The sequence below is a fragment of the Panulirus ornatus genome, chromosome 14 (assembly GCF_036320965.1).
Source record: "Panulirus ornatus isolate Po-2019 chromosome 14, ASM3632096v1, whole genome shotgun sequence".
Lineage (NCBI taxonomy): Eukaryota > Metazoa > Arthropoda > Malacostraca > Decapoda > Palinuridae > Panulirus > Panulirus ornatus.
The window spans coordinates 15,021,927-15,041,837 of record NC_092237.1 but is presented as its reverse complement, the minus strand read 5'-3'; the positions used below and the strand labels follow the sequence as shown (position 1 = coordinate 15,041,837).

Below are 19,911 nucleotides of genomic sequence, written 5' to 3'. Positions count from 1 at the left end.
ATCTGGCACTGAAATTCCTCGAATTGAGGAAAATAATTTTAAAACAGAAAATGCACAAAAAAATGTGAAAATTGCTCCGTAAAGGGTACATATATTGATATAACTAAGAGTAACAAAATCATGGTCTATCAAAAATTTGAAATTGAATAAAAATATTTATTCACTGTCATTGTCTATATAAGAAGTGAAAGATGTTTCAGGAAAAGACAAATTTCTGGAAGAAAATAAAATTGTTATTTTTCCATGGTCTTATTCTTTACTTATTACTTCATTGAAAAATATAATGGTATTATTCTCATTCTGAACCTCTTGCTTCTAATAATAATTTGGCTAATATTCTAAAAGATGATACCTATAGCTACATATCAAGTCCTTCACAAGTCGAATCCAATACCTAAAAGCTGGTACCCATAGCTACATTTCAAGTCTTTCACAAGTCAAATCCTATATCATATTAATTTTACAAACTGCACATGCTTTCAGTAATTACTGATCCGTGCACTGGCATACTTTCTTGCACTTGGCATTTAGTAAGCCTATAAGAATCCTGAAATTATGAAGAGACTGTTAGCTTATATATTGCCCATTTCTAATGCCACTTATTATATCTACATCCGGATGGAATCGTCTCGGTTTTTTCCAGCAACAGCACCTCCAACCAAGCCAACAAAAGCACATACCACAAGGGCACACAAACAAAACCCAAAAATTTCCCCACAAATTACAAACCTCGTACTGCAAAGACACCATCTCAAACACAACCACTCGCCAACAACAGAAATAGAAAAAAAAAAATCCAAACTCCAAATAACACCATAACTCACCTTATCACTAAAAGACATACTGAAAACTGACACTCTTTCCTCAACATTTTGAATTTCATGACACACAGTAACCAACTTTGTTGTATATTCAAGAAAATCCACTCTTATGCTAGTCAAGCCCCACTTGTGATGCACTCACGACCCATTCTGATGAAATATCTTCTCCCAAAGAGCATACAAACATACCTATGAGAGACAACTAAAAAAATCACCCACAAAACCATCTCACCCTTACAAAAGACATGAAAAACCAAAAAAAAATCCATCCAGAAACAACTTTCTACCCAAATGATACAAGCAATGCAATTAAAACATAAAAGATCTCTCTTGCAACAGTTTCTGAAAACATATTGAACTTTCATATAAAACACTACATCCCATTTGCATTCCAAGCACTTACAGATATCTTTAGACTATGCCTGGCTACACAACAAAATCCCATCTGGAAACTTGCCAACATAATATGAATCTTTAAACCTTATTAGCCACCTAACTCCCCCATCACTTATTTATTGCCATATATCACTTTTATCTTCACTATCCAATCTGGTGAAAACCATTCACTACAGAATCAAACAAAACATCCCACTCTTACCCAAACAGTATGGATTCAGACTCAAATGCTCTACCAACTCACACTACACAATGAGCTTGCATAACATATCCTAAATGGATTCAATCAACCTTAAACCCCCTCCTGCACATTCCAAGTGGCTATAGACATCAACAATGAGTTTGAAACTCCTAAGACATACTCTCACACTAAATACTCAACACCACCCTCCATAAGTGACAAAATGTGGCCAATTTCAAAGCCAGCCACCATGCTTCACCTCAAAAACATTTAAATTCTCCTACTTTCCGCTCTTACCACATGACCTTCCATTACCTCAAGCAAACCTCAACATGGTCCTTTCACATGCAGACGACTTGCCTCTCATATCAAGACACTCTTGTGCCACACTAGCAACATTAAACAAGCAGCAGAACATCACACAGCTGGAACAATGGCTCACCAAGAACAGAATGTCTACATCTCTAAAGAACTCTTCAATCACTCTTTCAATGCAAGCAAACATAAGACAAGCTCATACCATACAGTCACTTTCTCTCAATGATCTAAACTGAACAAAACTCCAACTATTTTAGGCTTCACATATGACATACACATTACATTCACTCCTCACATCAATAACATCAACACACAATCTAAATGTCGAAAGAACACTAAGTGGATCCAGGTTTGGAAAAGAAAAAAAAGAATCTCTCAACATCCTCTACAAACAATTCTTTCACTCCACTTCAAAACTATGTCTCATCTGTCTAGTCTTCTACTTTCTCAAAAGCAAATATATTTGAACTGCAAGCCAGACAAATTATTGCACTCAGATCAGTCACTAGATGCTTAGCAACCACAAACACTCAACACCACACCAAAACAATAATCCTTCTAGTACAATACCACCTCAACATGCTCGGCACTCAATTCTATGCAACAGCACTAGACCCCTCCCATCCTATGCATACAGCTCTTTAATTAACCACCAACCTCCAAGTAGAAATAAAAAGCTTGACATTGCTACATCAGTAAACTCTACTCATAGATCCCCCGCACCCCCCAAAAATGTAACACTGAAAAAATACATGCAAGCTGAAATAACAAGCACAAAACCAACCTCCCAATTCAGTCTTACACTTCAATCAACCAGACATACCCCCATCAGAAACCATAGTCCATTATCCCAAAACCTTGTTAAGAGTATTTTTATCATCAATGCACCATGATCATATCTTCAGGTCTTCAATGTGATGAGACTGTGTTGCCTGCTACACCGGTTTGGATGATGTCAGTCTGTCCATCGTTGGGAGTCACATCAATCTGCAACAAATCCTTGGTTTAACATATGATCTAAATAAGATACTAAAAATTCATACAGTTGATTGTCATCATCTAAAAAAAATTGAGAAGCATGAGACTCACAACTCATTTGGATTATTCCTGTTATGTCCGTCACCAAAAGGTTACTTGCAACTTGAAGAATATTCGGCTCTTTGGCCATGAAACTCAATAAACATACAACTAAACCAGAAGCATAAGACATTTAGAGTACACGGAATGCACATATTTACTAAACTACACTTACGTGAAACAGAGTTTTGGTTTGTTCTTCACCTGGTGGACCATCATGATCTTTTTATGTCTAAGTGGAAATAGCTTTACTATTCCAAGTCTTCTATGTGATTTGGCTAAATTTTACAGTAATTTTAGGTGACTTCAATTACATACATGTATATTCACTTTGTTAAGAATGATTGTTTTCTGTCCTATCATAAATGTTTCAAAAATATTAAAAGTAACATTTCAAGGTCATTAACCTTAATATGTGGCCTGATGATAAAGGAAATATTTATATATATGTACTATTACTGCAAACACTCCTAAACTGGTACTAGTGAAAACCACTGATATGATTACAGGTACACTACCAAATGTCCGGCAACTGATAGTTCGGCACCTCCTTTAGTCCAGACAAAATTACATGAGGGAAACTGAAATTACAGCAACACCAGATGAGTTTACTGGGCGGCCACAGATGGTGTTGTGTGTAGAGCATGCTAATTTACATTCTTTACACCGCACTTGTTGGTGGTGATACCGCAATTATGCCAGATTCTTAGCTTATTTTGCTTAAATTTAACCCTAGCTATAGCTTCTAAGACATATGAGAGTGTCAGTCGTGATGTCAAATGTCAGCACCAATCCATATCGATTTAAGATAAAGCAGAACTTGAAAAAAATGTACCATGGTATTTTGTTGCGTAAGTTGTGTGACATCTTCAGCACTGGTTCATCAACTGTTTATGATATAAAGAAGCAAAGGGAGAAAATATTGAAAATCTATGCAGACATCGACTCCAAGAAGCAAATGACGATTAGAAAAACTATGAAAGATGGTTAAGAGTCCTAAGCACGATCGAGTGATGATGAATGGATTTGACGTCGGAGAGATGGAGTGGACTTGTCAGGTAGCATGATAATGGACTAGGCTAAGTTGTTCCATTAAGAACTTACATTACAACATGCGAGTGACTATAGTGAAGGATGGCTTCAAAGATTCAAGAAGTGTCATGGAATTTCCATGAATAAAGTGTGTGGAGAAATGCAGTCTGCAAACCAAGAAGGAGCTGCCAAGTATGTGGACGAATTTGCGAAACTTGCATCTGACAAGTACCTCAATCCTGAGCAGGTGTATAATGCAGACAAAACTGCATCATTCTGGCGATGCACACCCAGGAAAACACTAACAGCAGAAGATGGAAGAAGACCCCATAGGATTCAAACAATCTAAGGACAGACTTACCATCTTAGGGTGCTCAAACATTTAATATTTGTTTAATTGAAATTTCTAGCAGTACATGGTATACTTTAGACACAGGGAAGATGTACAATTAGTGGGTTAGAGGTGTATTGATGAATTATTATTACGTGGCCATGGTTGGTCCAGCAAAATGGTTAATCCAACAAGGCTTTGGAACCAAGAGTGCTGGGAAATCGGTGGTGTAACTGTATTAGCTGGCAGTGATTTCAACTACCAATTTTGTTTTACATAAGCTTCATCATCAATAAATCACATGGCATTTTGATAAAGGACACAGAGCATTTATTGCCATAATGGTACAGCTGTCATTTCCTTCTTGTGCAAAATCCTTATATCAACTACAGTCCTTGTCCATTCTTTGAGTGGATGTGGTTAAAGCTTGGCTTCTAATAAAACACCCTTCATTTTCTCAATATATTCCACAGTTTAATTTCATATTCCCATTTTCTCAAGTTTTTCATGGTGTAGGCACATATTACAATATTTCATAACAAAGCTGTACCGGATAGTGTTACAATGTTAGATGTTAGGATGCTCCCATCACCATACAAGGCAGGCAAAATTGCACATTTAGAAAATGTCCAGAGATCTTTCAGCCCATATTAATGTGGTAAAGGAACTCATCATCTATACCTGCTAAAAGGTATGGTTCCCAACCTACTATCTATGTATCAGTATCTATGACACCTGTTCCCTTTGTGAAATCCCTCGAAAGGGTGGCCATTGGAAAAGAGTCCACAACTAGTGAACTCCAGTGCTGCTTCTTAACCTTTAAGGCCTCACCCTTAACAGGCTGCTGTCAAGGAGCAACTCTAACACAGTGTTTTCAGAGGCTCCTACTAAATGTTTTCACCAACTACTATTACCTAATGTTCCAACCTACTACTACTTAAAGCTCCCTCCTAACATTCCTACCAATCACTTCTACCTAAAGTTTCTATCTGATGCTCCTGTCTAACACTCCTTATACTACTTCTATATATTGCTCCTACAGTTTACCTAAAAGGCAGAACTAGCAATTAGCACTCACCACAGGAAAATCTAGATTTAGGAAGAATGAGTTGTGTAAGTGTTGTGTATGACAAGGAGACATGGTATGTTTGTAGACAGAATGCCAGCAGTACATGGATGAGTGAGGCAGAAAGGAAAGGCAGCTACCTGGGTCAAAGGAGGACAACTCGGCAACCACTGAAGCACTGGCTCACTATGCTGCTGTCACTGACCCCTCTCGATACCCAGGCAGGTAAGACCAGTAATATACCTTCCTGGTCAGTGAGTGCCTACCAATTACTACCAACTACATTTAGAAATAACATCCTACTAGCATGACAAGCTTGGAAGACTTTTTAAAATACTACCTCTGAAATCCAGAGTTGCCATATGTGTGAAAAGAGGGAATAAATCAAACAACTGGGGCCCAAAGCTCTTCACCACCTTGCCATCTACCATCTAGATTTAGGAAGAATGAGTTGTGTAAGTGTTGTGTATGACAAGGAGACATGGTATGTTTGTAGACAGAATGCCAGCAGTACATGGATGAGTGAGGCAGAAAGGAAAGGCAGCTACCTGGGTCAAAGGAGGACAACTCGGCAACCACTGAAGCACTGGCTCACTATGCTGCTGTCACTGACCCCTCTCGATACCCAGGCAGGTAGTACCAGTAATATACCTTCCTGGTCAGTGAGTGCCTACCAATTACTACCAACTACATTTAGAAATAACATCCTACTAGCATGACAAGCTTGGAAGACTTTTTAAAATACTACCTCTGAAATCCAGAGTTGCCATATGTGTGAAAAGAGGGAATAAATCAAACAACTGGGGCCCAAAGCTCTTCACCATCTTGCCATCTACCATCGGAAACAGTGTGAAATGCAGTTAAAAAGTTAAAGAGTGCATTGGATGAATGCCTACAAAGTGTACCAGACCATCTGAGCTGTGGGGGGTATGTGAAACTGAGGCTGCAGTTTTCAACAGCTTGATCAACCAGTGACCCAATCCACCAGCCTAGGCTGTGTGTGTGTGTGTGTGTGTGTGTGTGTGTGTGAAGACCCTTGAAAATTCAACAAGATATTCACAGTATTCATGAGATCATTCAACTTATCTTTTTTAAAAGTTGGATATTTTTCTTAGGGTATCCAAGACTATAACACCGTCATTAACTTTTGGAAAGCAATATGTTTTAGGCCATATGGGCTCATGTACTCTGAAAACAAAAGAATATTTATTATCTTCCATGTTACTAAATTTAAAGCCATTACCCCTGGTTTTTCCATAACTCCTTAGAAAATAAACACCATTTATAATTAAATAAAAAGAGGGAATAACTGCAACATCAACAATACATGATAAAAGTGTATATTGTCTTAAAAGTATCCATAACACCATAGGAGGGTACAGAAGATTTTTCAGCTTGTGGATAGGATGCAGCTTGACAGTGACTGCCTCAATGATCCTGGCAGTTGATACGTCTAAAGCCCAAAAACCAATCTGGTAATGCCAACAAGAATTACAGTACCTCATTTGCAACTATTATACTCTTATTTCTAAAATCAAGATGAAAACTTATACCTAACGTATAAAATGTCAAAGCCTATGACTCATGTCCCAAATAATATTCACAAAAACAAAACCCATCTGGATCATGTCACTTGGGTTTCACAACAGTGCATTACTGAAAATATAAGTAATCCTTCCAACAAGGTTCAGGAATTTTTTTTTTCTTACATCCTCCCATTTGCAAAGATTTTTACTGTAAACTCAAGTTTTCTCTCTTGCAGGATTCAATAGCTCATTCAACCCATGTCCATTCCACCATCCTTAGTAAACTTCATTCCCAAATGTGTAAACTCATCCACAAACTGAAGTTCTTCACAATGAAACTGATCTTGCAATCTCTCCTCTCACCCTATTCAAAATCAAGCAAGCACAATCATAGTCCTGACGGCTTTAAGCTTGCATATGGGCTTGCTCATCTGTCATCTGATCTGTTTCTGCTTAAAAACCAGAACTTCTTCTTGGAAGCATGTGTTGGTACATCCATCCCTTAGAAGGATGACTCCAATTACTTTAGCATCTACCTTTTCCAAAGTCTTTGGATCCCTCCTCAACTTACATATCCTTAGACATCTTGAATCACACAGACTCCAGTATGACTTCTGTAAGGCAAGATCCACTGGTGATATTTTTTCCTCTTATGTCTGATCATCCCAGAAAGATTTTAGCAAATCCTATGTAGTTGCCCTTGATATATCCAAGGCTTCTGACTTGGTGTAATATTGGGGGTCTCATCTCTTGGGTTCCACTCTTTTGGCTTCCTTCTCTTGCCCATCTATTTACATGGATGATGATGGATCAAACTCTACCCTTCTCCATCAACAGTGGTGTCCCTCAAGGTTCTGTCCTGTCTCCCACACTTTTTCTCCTTTTTATCAAAGATTTCCTTTCTTCTATAAATAACCAAATGCACTAATATGCAGACAACTCAACACTACATTCCTCCATGTTTTTCAATTCTGCTCCTTCTTTCCTCACTTGATCTACATCTTGGCTCAACACAACTTCATCAGTAAACTCAAACTAGGACAGGGTATCTCAATGAGATAAACAAAATTTGGTAAAGTTTAATATCCCAAGACCCAATTTCTATCCATCTCTTTAACAAAAATTCCTAACAACTTTCTTCTCTTCTTTGACAGTTCTGTAATTCCACCTCTTAATGAAGATACTTGGTATTCTGTAACATCCACTCTATGAACATACTTGGTACTACTGTAACATTCACTACTCTATCTTGGAAGTATTCTGTAACATCCACTCTATGAACATACTTGGTACTACTGTGACATTCACTACTCTATATTGGAAACCCAATATTACTGAGAAAGCTAGGTCTGCCTATAGGGAACTGGGAGTCCTGTTTAGATGTTAAAATTTCTTTCCTTCCAAACAGTAGCTCCATTTAAACATAGGACTGATTTGTCCGTGTATGGAGCACTGCTCTCACATCTAGGGTGGTTCTAGTTCTGTAACCTTACTCTGCAGATTGAATCAAAAGCAGCTTGACATATCAACTCTCCCAGGCCAACTTCTAAACTTGACCAATTTGCCCTATGCTGCAATGTTGGTCCACTATCTCTCTTCTACAGGAATTACTTTGGTTTTTGCCCCTGAGAGCTGGCATTAACTAAACAATACAATACTCAGCAAGCTGCTGTTTCAAATGATTACTGTGTGGCCATTGGCAACTCAAAGGTGTACCATTTTGATGACTGTTTCTTTCCCTACACCTCAAAACTTTGGAACTCTTTACCCTTACGTCTTTCCCAATAACTATGGCCTGGCACTTTTTACAAGAGGCTTTTCACCTTCTCCAAAATATAAATTCCTTAGTCTCTCTTTTTCCCTTAAATCAACCTCTCCATATTTCCATTAAAGCCCAGCCTTGATGTGGAATCTTTTATGTGACTGAAGCCTCCAACATATAAACCGACTTTTATTCACATTCATTTTTTAGCATCCCCCCCCTACATACACCACAGACTCAACATTCTATCAAATTCTTCCTCTGATTTATCAACCACCACAGCATAATCTCAATCCAAGAACTATGGCAACTTCTATAATTTTTCTCCATGGCTAAGAAATGCACCATAATCATCCCACTTTCCCCTTCTCCCATGTAATGCCCCATCCATAAAAAAAAATCATTAAATAAATATGGGGACATCACGCAGCCTTCATGCACTAACACATTTATTTCAAGCATCTCACTCATACTGATCTACACAGCTCTTCCCTTCCTAAATGCACCTTGTTCCTCACCAAAAAGATCAGTCACTACCCTAATATACAACTTGCCAACAATGAATGCTATGGAGTCTCATTCCTTTTATTATTTCACTCCGATTTCCTTCTCATTTCCTTACAAAGCAAAATCTGTTACTGTCTTTGACCAGTCATCGAGCACTTGAATATTTTTCCATGGTTCCACGCACTTTCCAGATCCACTCTACACCTGCTCCACTCCCACTTGTCATCTCACCAATCCATTTATACCCCCAGCTCTTCCATCTTCTAAAAACTTTATTGCTCTTTTCATTTCCTACATTTTCATGTCAACTCTTCCTACATACCTATTTTTCTTGGTCCTCACCTCTACTCCTACTACATATGCCAACAAACATATCACTGTGTCAACATCCACTGTCATTTCCAATGAATTCTTTAAAATACTCTTTCCTTCTCTAACAAACTGTCTTTTATTACTAGAATTCTCCCAGATTTATTTAATACATTTTCACTTCTTACACATACCTCTTTCCTAGGAACTTTTATTTATCTCCTTTCAAAATAGCTCATTTTCCTTTAGAATGATAAATTTTTCTTCTGGGGTCCATATTTGTTTTTCTGATATCGATGTATATAGCAATCTTTAAACTCTCTGCTCAGTGCAATATACTAATTTCATTTCCACTAGGTTATAACTCTTTTTACACAACCTATACATCCTGTGCTGCACACCCTAGTGGCAGCCTACAACAATGTAATTGTAAGGTGCCTCCACATCATGTAAACATGACGGCAGACTTCATCCTTTCATTTCTCAACTTTTCCACTCTTATGCTTTCTATTTTACATTTATATATCATTCCGCCATGCACAGTAAAATGTTAACCTGCGTATTATTAACATATGATCTGACATGCCATCTCCTAACTTTTTACATGACTGTATATCATGCACACAATCATTTTCTTTTTCACCAAAAACAAATCAAGTCACCCTTTTACCTTTTATGTCTTCAGTGTTCATTATGTTAAAAGGATGTATCTGCAACTCTCATGCTTCATGATGTACACAATTCAAGGATTCTTTCAACTGTATCATCTACCTCCACACAACACAGTTTATTCACTCAGATTTTACACAAGTAAATAGATAGATAAACTTGCAGTCATGCAGTCAAGCATCTAAAACCACTTATCCTTCACCAGCGATACCACACCCACAAAACCACCCATATCTTCTTGCAGGCCTAATTTTGCACCTTTCACTTCATCCAATAATTCACAGCCTTATCTCATACAAAGCTAATGTGTCTAACTTTCCCTTTCTAATATTTGGTGTCTACAACTTCCAACCTCTTACATTCACTATTCATTCCTCTCTCATCTAATAACCCAGTTAGAGGCACAATACACTGCATTCATCAAGGTCACATGCACCTTCTGAGTGGATTATTTGCAAAGATGGACTACCCAGCTCTAACTCCACACAGTAAACAAAAAAATAAAAGATGTAAAGAGGGATAACTTAATTCAAATTAGTATATTTGGAAGTAGGAGACACAGAATGAAGATGTAGGGAAAGTATGGCCATACAGGAACACAATGGCGGATGATAATTCTTCAAAATGATATGTAACAGCACAGAAGAAGGTAAAAAGAGGAGATATAGACCATGGAAGAGATGAATGGGTTTAGTGAAAGAAATGATCTGGGCTAGGGATTATCAACATGATAAAGGAAAAACTGGAGATCGGATGAAATGGAAGCCTAAACAGCCAACTAACCTTCTGACTGTATGTGTAGCCATTTTCAAGGATACTGAGGAATATATACAACCTGACAACCTGAAGAACATGGAATTGTTGAATCAATAAGCAGAAACTGGTTAAAATCATCATGAGATGTGAATGACCAACATATCTGCTTGGTCAAATGATATCAGGTCTGCCAATTCTCAGCTTTGAGGCTCTTCTAACATTAGCAATAGCTACTGGAAAGTTAAAATATCTTAATTTACACATAACTTCATACAGGTTTATACTACTGGTAACTTTGATAGGAGAGGAATGTACAATACGCCCTTCTGTATGCGACTTTCAAAGGTATACAAGTCTTTATTCTTCGTCTGTTTCCTTGCGCTACCTCGCAAACGCGGGAGACAGCAACAAAGCAAAATAAATATAAATAAATATATTAAGTATGAATATGTTTCTACATGCTTTAAATTGCACTTGATTCAGAAGATGTCTTTACAGAATACACTAATGCAGTTGAATCCTTTTCTTTAAAGATTTACCAGTTTACCCAATAAACACCTTATCACAATTCTTACAGGGAAATGAGTAGACACCTAATTTTTCATCATATGATACTTTTTCAAGGAATTTTGTATGGAGTCTTCGAATTTCAATACAACATTGATATTAAGTGGTTTCAAAATACTAGAAAGAGGAGAAAACTCCTTATGATGAGGCAGAACCAAAATGATTTTGTTGCAGTGTTTATTCCACAGCATACACAGAGCAAGTTTTCCTTCCTTTTTATGTTCGCTTCTCAATAAACCTTCTTTTTATCAGAAAACCATGTTTTCTTGCAATACTATGCATAGATTTCATTTCTTCATTCAAGAATTCTGTCACAAACTCTAATATTCCTAAAAACACAGTTAAAATAATAATTTTTACCAAATCACAGTGATTGGAAAAATCACAGGTATATCTATCAACTTAGGTTTTTAGGTATATCTATCAACTTAGGTTTTTAAAGACACTTAAAATCACTATCTGACCTCATCATTAAAATGGACAGTGAATTATCAACTTCCTCCTTAATCTTAAAAAGTTGCTATACTTGGAACTAAGATATCAAGTTTTCCAAAAAATTTTATATGAATCTTCACTACGAGGCAGTAGACAATATCATCACCAAATCTCTACCATGGTAAACTACATGTTTAAGGAATCACTATCTGACCTTATCATCAAAATGGGCAGTGAATTATCAACTTCCTCCTTAATCTTAAAAAGTTGTTATACTTGGAACTAAGATATCAAGTTTTCCAAAAAATTTTATAAGGATCTTCACTAAGAGGCAGTAGACACTATCATCACCAAATCTCTACCATGGTAAACTACATGTTTAAGGAACACACTTAGTCCCCAAAAGTTCCACATGCTGCATTTGTTTAAAACAATTGGTGGGAGTCAACTGCCCATAGTACAACAAATTGCATGTTTATCAGACCTATCATTAACCTTGAAAACAGTCCTTTATAATAATGAAGTTTTGTAAATTAAAAAATACATTATAACAGGAAGCTCTACTTTGACATCCTACCGTAATTTATCAAACCTTATATCAGAACTTTAGTGAAAAGAAATTAACATCAAACTAATAACAAAACAGGGAATATACTTGAACACATCTTCAAGTGTTATTCACTTAGCATTGTTAAATTTTGCCAACTAAAGAAGCCAACAATTTACCTATCTGATCACACAACTCATATAATAAACCACAGACAAAATTAATCACAGCAGTGGTTCCCAACATGGGGTTCACAAGCAGGCTTAGAAAAGTTGGACAGTTTTCAAGAATACCAGGGGAATCTGAAATGAAATTTCATTATTCATTCCAACTAAGAAAGTAAGCTGTCTTACATAACTATTACTATCATATACTTCCATCATAACACAGTGGTAATGCTTATGTTATACTTAGGAGTAAAGAATGGATGGCAATTCTAGTCAAAAAGTGAAAACTTTTCACACACACATATATACATTACCAGTGCATATTACCCATCTGGGTACAAGGAGGGTTTGTGACTGCTGTTTAGTAAGCCAGCACTTCAGTGGTTGTCAAGATGCACTCCTCTGACCCAGGTAGCTGCCTTTTCTTTCTGCCTTTCTCTCAGACTTGAACTACTGGCATTCTGTCCACAAATATAGAATCTCTTCTTGTCATATGTAACAGCTGAAAACACTTATCTCACACAGCTCAATCTTCGTAACTCTAGATTAACCTGCAGGGAGCACCATGGGTTTAGTGAAAGAAATGATCTGGGCTAGGGATTATCAACATGATAAAGGAAAAACTGGAGATCGGATGAAATGGAAGCCTAAACAGCCAACTAACCTTCTGACTGTATGTGTAGCCATTTTCAAGGATACTGAGGAATATATACAACCTGACAACCTGAAGAACATGGAATTGTTGACTCAATAAGCAGAAACTGGTTAAAATCATCATGAGATGTGAATGACCAACATATCCTAGGTGACTCTTGGAATAATTAGCCATGATCATTAGATAGTAGTAGTTAACATGCTACTGCAATGGAGTTGACCCCTGCCAGTGGCCTGTTAAGGGTGAAACACTAAAGGCTAAGAAGCAGCACTGGAGTTCATTAGTTATGGAAACTCTATTGCCATGGCTATCTCCTTGAGGTTGTTCCAATGGGAACAGGCATCAGAGATACAGACAGATAAGACAGATTCAGCTGCCAATCTTGTATGCCACCATCACTTCTAGAGCTCCCTTGGGTCTTTAACTGAAAAATAAAAGCAGTCTGAGGTAAATGTGCTGACACTTGTTGAGAGAAAAGGAGTAAGTCTCCACTCTCTGAGTTCTTCCAGGACTGCTTGTGAAAAATAAAAGCAGCCAGAATTTACTGTACTATCATCTGTTGAGACAAAAGGGAACTAGCCTCACTTTCCAAAGAACCCTGGTCTTACATTTGAAAAAAAGCAGCCAGAGTTGACTATGCTGCCATCTACAGAGAGAAAAGGAACTAGTCTCCACTCATGTTATCCTGGCCCTATACTTGAAAAATTAAAGCAGCAAGAATTGATTGTGCTGCCATCAATAAAGAGAAAAGGGAGCTAGTCTCACTACCAGGATTACCTTGGGTTCATATCTGAACAACACAGGCAGTCTAAGTCATGAACGATTCTTTTTGGATTACACTTTTTGCCAGTATACTCAGAAAATAGTTTAACCTTCAAAAGAGAATAGACAGCTAGAATATTATCTTATTTAAAAATAACTTCATTACATTAACAGGAATGGTACCATTGATATGATTCTACAATAAGCCTTTCTATATATGACTTTCAAGTCTTGATTCTTCCCAGTATATTAGGTGTGAATGATTTTCAACATGTTGGAAAACTGCATTTGATTCAGAGTCCATCTTTACAGAATACATATGTTGATGAATCCTATCCTTTAAAGATCTACTAGTTTAGCCAATACAAACCTTATAACAGTTCTTACAAGGAAATGAGGAGATACTGATAAGACTGTTTTATCAAATTTTGTACATTCATCAAATTTCAAAAAATCTTTATGTGGTTTCCAAATAGTAATACAGGGTGAAAACTCAGTTTTCCAGCAATGATTTCATGGTAAACACATGCATCAGCAACTCATCATTCAGCTAGTTATATAAAGCACGTGTTGTTTTGTTCAAAGTCTATCAATAGCATTGATGACCTGCCAATACATTTACTAAACAGTGCAGTTATATTGAAGGCACTAAGTTGTGGTATATCATTTCATCTCACATCAAACTTTCCAATTTCTGCACAGTGTGTGTTTTTTAGTAGGGATGTCTGATCATTATCTTGTGGAGGCTAAGGTGAAGATTTGTATGGGTTTTCAGAAAAGAGTGAATGTTGGGGTGAAGAGGGTGGTGAGAGTAAGTGAGCTTGGGAAGGAGACTTGTGTGAGGAAGTACCATGAGAGACTGAGTACAGAATGGAAAAAGGTGAGAACAATGGAAGTAAGGGGAGTGGGGGAGGAATGGGATGTATTTAGGGAATCAGTGATGGATTGCACAAAAGATGCTTGTGGCATGAGAAGAGTGGGAGGTGGGTTGATTAGAAAGGGTAGTGAGTGGTGGGATGAAGAAGTAAGATTATTAGTGAAAGAGAAGAGAGAGGCATTTGGACGATTTTTGCAGGGAAAAAATGCAACTGAGTGGGAGTTGTATAAAAGAAAGAGACAGGAGGTCAAGAGAAAGGTGCAAGAGGTGAAAAAGAGGGCAAATGAGAGTTGGGGTGAGAGAGTATCATTAAATTTTAGGGAGAATAAAAAGATGTTCAGGAAGGAGGTAAATAAAGTGCGTAAGACAAGGGAGCAAATGGGAACTTCAGTGAAGGGCGCAAATGGGGAGGTGATAACAAGTAGTGGTGATGTGAGAAGGAGATGGAGTGAGTATTTTGAAGGTTTGTTGAATGTGTTTGATGATAGAGTGGCAGATATAGGGTGTTTTGGTCGAGGTGGTGTGCAAAGTGAGAGGGTTAGGGAAAATGATATGGTAAACAGAGAAGAGGTAGTAAAAGCTTTGCGGAAGATGAAAGCCGGCAAGGCAGCAGGTTTGGATGGTATTGCAGTGGAATTTATTAAAAAAGGGGGTGACTGTATTATTGACTGGTTGGTAAGGTTATTTAATGTATGTATGACTCATGGTGAGGTGCCTGAGGATTGGCGGAATGCATGCATAGTGCCATTGTACAAAGGCAAAGGGGATAAGAGTGAGTGCTCAAATTACAGAGGTATAAGTTTGTTGAGTATTCCTGGTAAATTATATGGGAGGGTATTGATTGAGAGGGTGAAGGCATGTACAGAGCGTCAGATTGGGGAAGAGCAGTGTGGTTTCAGAAGTGGTAGAGGATGTGTGGATCAGGTGTTTGCTTTGAAGAGTGTATGTGAGAAATACTTAGAAAAGCAAATGGATTTGTATGTAGCATTTATGGATCTGGAGAAGGCATATGATAGAATTGACAGAGATGCTCTGTGGAAGGTATTAAGAATATATGGTGTGGGAGGCAAGTTGTTAGAAGCAGTGAAAAGTTTTTATCGAGGATGTAAGGCATGTGTACGTGTAGGAAGAGAGGAAAGTGATTGGTTCTCAGTGAATGTAGGTTTGCGGCAGGGGTGTGTGATGTCTCCATGGTTGTTTAATTTGTTTATGGATGGGGTTGTTAGGGAGGTGAATGCAAGAGTTTTGGAAAGAGGGGCAAGTATGAAGTCTTTTGGGGATGAGAGAGCTTGGGAAGTGAGTCAGTTGTTGTTAGCTGATGATACAGCGCTGGTGGCTGATTCATGTGAGAAACTGCAGAAGCTGGTGACTGAGCTTGGTAAAGTGTGTGAAAGAAGAAAGTTAAGAGTAAATGTGAATAAGAGCAAGGTAATTAGGTACAGTAGGGTTGAGGGTCAAGTCAATTGGGAGGTAAGTTTGAATGGAGAAAAACTGGAGGAAGCAAAGTGTTTTAGATATCTGGGAGTGGATCTGGCAGCGGATGGAACCATGGAAGTGGAAGTGGATCATAGGGTTGAAGTAAAGTGTTTTAGATATCTGGGAGTGGATCTGGCAGCGGATGGAACCATGGAAGTGGAAGTGGATCATAGGGTTGGGGAGGGGGCGAAAATCCTGGGAGCCTTGAAGAATGTGTGGAAGTCGAGAACATTATCTCGGAAAGCAAAAATGGCTATGTTTGAAGGAATAGTGGTTCCAACAATGTTGTATGGTTGCGAGGCGTGGGCTATGGATAGAGTTGTGCGCAGGAGGATGGATGTGCTGGAAATGAGATGTTTGAGGACAATGTGTGGTGTGAAGTGGTTTGATCGAGTAAGTAACGTAAGGGTAAGAGAGATGTGTGGAAATAAAAAGAGAGTGGTTGAGAGAGCAGAAGAGGGTGTTTTGAAATGGTTTGGGCACATGGAGAGAATGAGTGAGGAAAGATTGACCAAGAGGATATATGTGTCGGAGGTGGAGGGAACGAGGAGAAGTGGGAGACCAAATTGGAGGTGGAAAGATGGAGTGAAAAAGATTTTGTGTGATCGGGGCCTGAACATGCAGGAGGGTGAAAGGAGGGCAAGGAATAGAGTGAATTGGATCGATGTGGTATACCAGGGTTGACGTGCTGTCAGTGGATTGAATCAGGGCATGTGAAGCGTCTGGGGTAAACCATGGAAAGCTGTGTAGGCATGTATATTTGCGTGTGTGGATGTATGTATATACATGTGTATGGGGGTGGGTTGGGCCATTTCTTTCGTCTGTTTCCTTGTGCTACCTCGCAAACGCGGGAGACAGCGACAAAGAAAAAAAAAAAAAATTTCTTTTATTTCAAAGGTACTTTGGACTCAATGAAATTAGTACAGTATCAAAATATTTATAATGACTGATGAAAGACTGATCTCAATGACACAGATATAAATTAACAGTAAGTAGGTAGTAGTTGGTAAGCAGCCAATGACTATGGACATATATTTCTGGGATTTCCCACCTGAGTATCAAGAGGGTTAGAGCAGTCAGTGTAATGAGCTAGCACTTCGGTGGTGTCAAGCTGTACTCCTCTGACCCACATAGCTGTCTTTTCCCTTCAGCCTCATTGATATAGTGGACTGCTGGCGTTCTGTCAACAAACATACTCTCTCTCCCTGTCATACACAACACTTGGCAACACTTAACTCACACAAAGCCTACATAGCTCTAGATTTTCCTGCAATGAGTACTATGCACTAGCCTGCCTTTGAAAAAAAGAGAAGGAGCAATAGAGTTAGGAACATTAGGAAGCAGCATTAGGTACAAGTAGTAGGTAGGAACATTAGGCAGAATTAATAGGTTGGAATATTAGGCAGGAGCATTGGGTATAATTGGTAGGTTAGAAAATTAGGGAGAAACCATTAGTAAGAGCATTAGGCAGGGGCCTCTGGAAACACTGCACTAGAGCAGAAACCCTCTGCCAGTGGCCTATCAAAGGTAAGGCTAAGCAGCGGCAATGAAGTTCACCAGTTATGGAGACTTTTGCCGGGGCCACAACCTCGTGGGAGTCTCCTAATATTTTGGATAAGTTTTTCACCTCTAACCCTCCACATCATAGCTACACAATCTCATCCCCAATTGGTTCATCTGACCACACTCTCATAAATGTATTTCAATGGCAACTCCCTCTCCAGCAGCCCCTTCTAAATGTAAATATTGGCACCTCAAAAAAGCTGATTAAAATATATAAAAAAAAATTCTGACTTTCCCTGGGCACATTACTGTCTCTTATGTGGTGATGCTTCTGTCTCCACCAAATACACAGCAGAGGTTATTGTTGTGGGAATGGAAGCATTTATCCCCTCTTCCTCCAAGTCAACCTCCTCTTCTAATCCTTGGTTCAATCATTCCAGGCAAGGGATAAGGCATACTGGGCTTGGAAAACTCTTCTTCCATGCACCCCCATTCAGCATTTATCCCTGCTCATAATAACTGCATGTACATTATCCATAAGCAGTGTTCCTTTATTCAAATGAAGTCCGATAACTTATCTTCATCCACCACTGAGATCTCTCTCTGCTCTTTACCTAAGGGCAATGCTAACAATTTCTGTTGCTCTACCTTTCCTTCACATTTCTGTTCTGACAGTACTATAGCTATCTCTCTCATAGAAAAAGCAACTCTCTTTGGTTCTTGTTTCTCCTCTAACTCTACCTTGACTGACTCAAATATTCCTTCACCCAATGATGCTCCTCTCACTAATCATATGCCCATCACCATGATCTCTTTATGAACTGTTTAAAGAAAGTTTCTCTTTCCAGCACAAGTAAGGGTTATGATCCTGATGGCATCCATCCCCATGTACAAAAAGAGTGTGCCCCTGAACTTTCTCTTGCATTTTTTCTCATCTGTTCTGTTTCTATCTAAAAGTCAAAACTTTTCTTTCCTCTTGGAAGCATGTATTGGTACATCCATCCTTAAGAAGGGTGACTGTTCTAACCCCTCTAACTATAATCCTGTTCCTTAAATATCTATAACTTCCAAAATATTTGAATATCTCCTAAACTCCCATATCATCAGACCTTACATCTCCCAGTCTTCTCTCTGTTCACCAGCATGGCTTCTGTAAGGCAAGATCCACTGGTGATGTTCTTTCCTATCTTACTAATGTCTGGTCATCATCCCTAAAAGATTTAGGGGAATCCTATGTAGTTGCCCTTGATATATCAAAGCTTTTGACAGAGCGTGATACTGTGATCTTATCTCTAAGCTTCCCTACTTCACTTTGCTCCTACATGTCTAGCTTCCTCTTAGGCCAACCTATCTCAGTCTTTTGTCCAACAGTGGTGTCCCTCAAGGTTTTGTCTGGGCTCTTACACTTTTTCTCGTTTATATCAATGATTTCCTTTCTTCTAAAAGTAATCAAATGCACTCATATGCTGACAACTCAACACTACATTGCTCCATGTCCTTCAATTCTGCTCTTTCTTCTCTCACTCAAAGTGCATCTCATCCTGACAAAACTCCCTTAATGAACTCAGACTTGGATATGATATCTCAAAGGGGCAGATATAATCTGGTAAAGTTTAATGCCTCCAAGACCCAATTTCTGCCCACCTCTCTACTGAAAAATTTTCAAATTTCTTCTCTCCTTCAATGGTTCTGTAATTCCACCTTTAAACTCAATAAACATGCTTGGTATTACTTTAAAATCCACTCTATCTTGGAAACCCCACATAATAGGAATAGCTAAGTCTACCTCTAAGTATCTGGGAGCACTCTTTAGAATAACAAAATTTCTTTCATCCGAACAGCTGCTCTGTCTATACAAAGGATTGATCTGTCCTTGTATGACATCTGAGGTGGTTCTAGCTCTACAACCATACTTGAAAAAGGTGGGTTAAAAGCAGTCAGACTCACAAATTCACCCAGACCAACTTCAAAACTTGTCCCACCTGCCCTATGCCGCAATTTTGCTTCACTTTCTACTCCCAAGAACTGGCTGCTTATGTGCCACCACCATTAACTAGACTACACAAAACTTGGCAAGCTGCTGCATTACATGATTGCTGTGTGGCACTGGCAACTCAAAGGTGGGCCATTCTGATGATTGTTACTTTCCTTACACCTCAAAGCTTTGGAGC

The 19,911-nt window shown here is 38.4% G+C and overlaps 1 long non-coding RNA gene across 1 annotated transcript in view; it reads right to left on the bottom strand.

The window, feature by feature from the left end:
* Positions 1-236: 236 nt before the first annotated feature.
* Positions 237-19,911, bottom strand: part of LOC139753329 (uncharacterized) — a 31,862-nt gene continuing 12,187 nt past the window's right edge. The window contains exon 2 of the long non-coding RNA XR_011713686.1: positions 237-2,703. This is a non-coding gene — a long non-coding RNA (uncharacterized lncRNA). The remainder of the gene's footprint in view (positions 2,704-19,911) is intronic.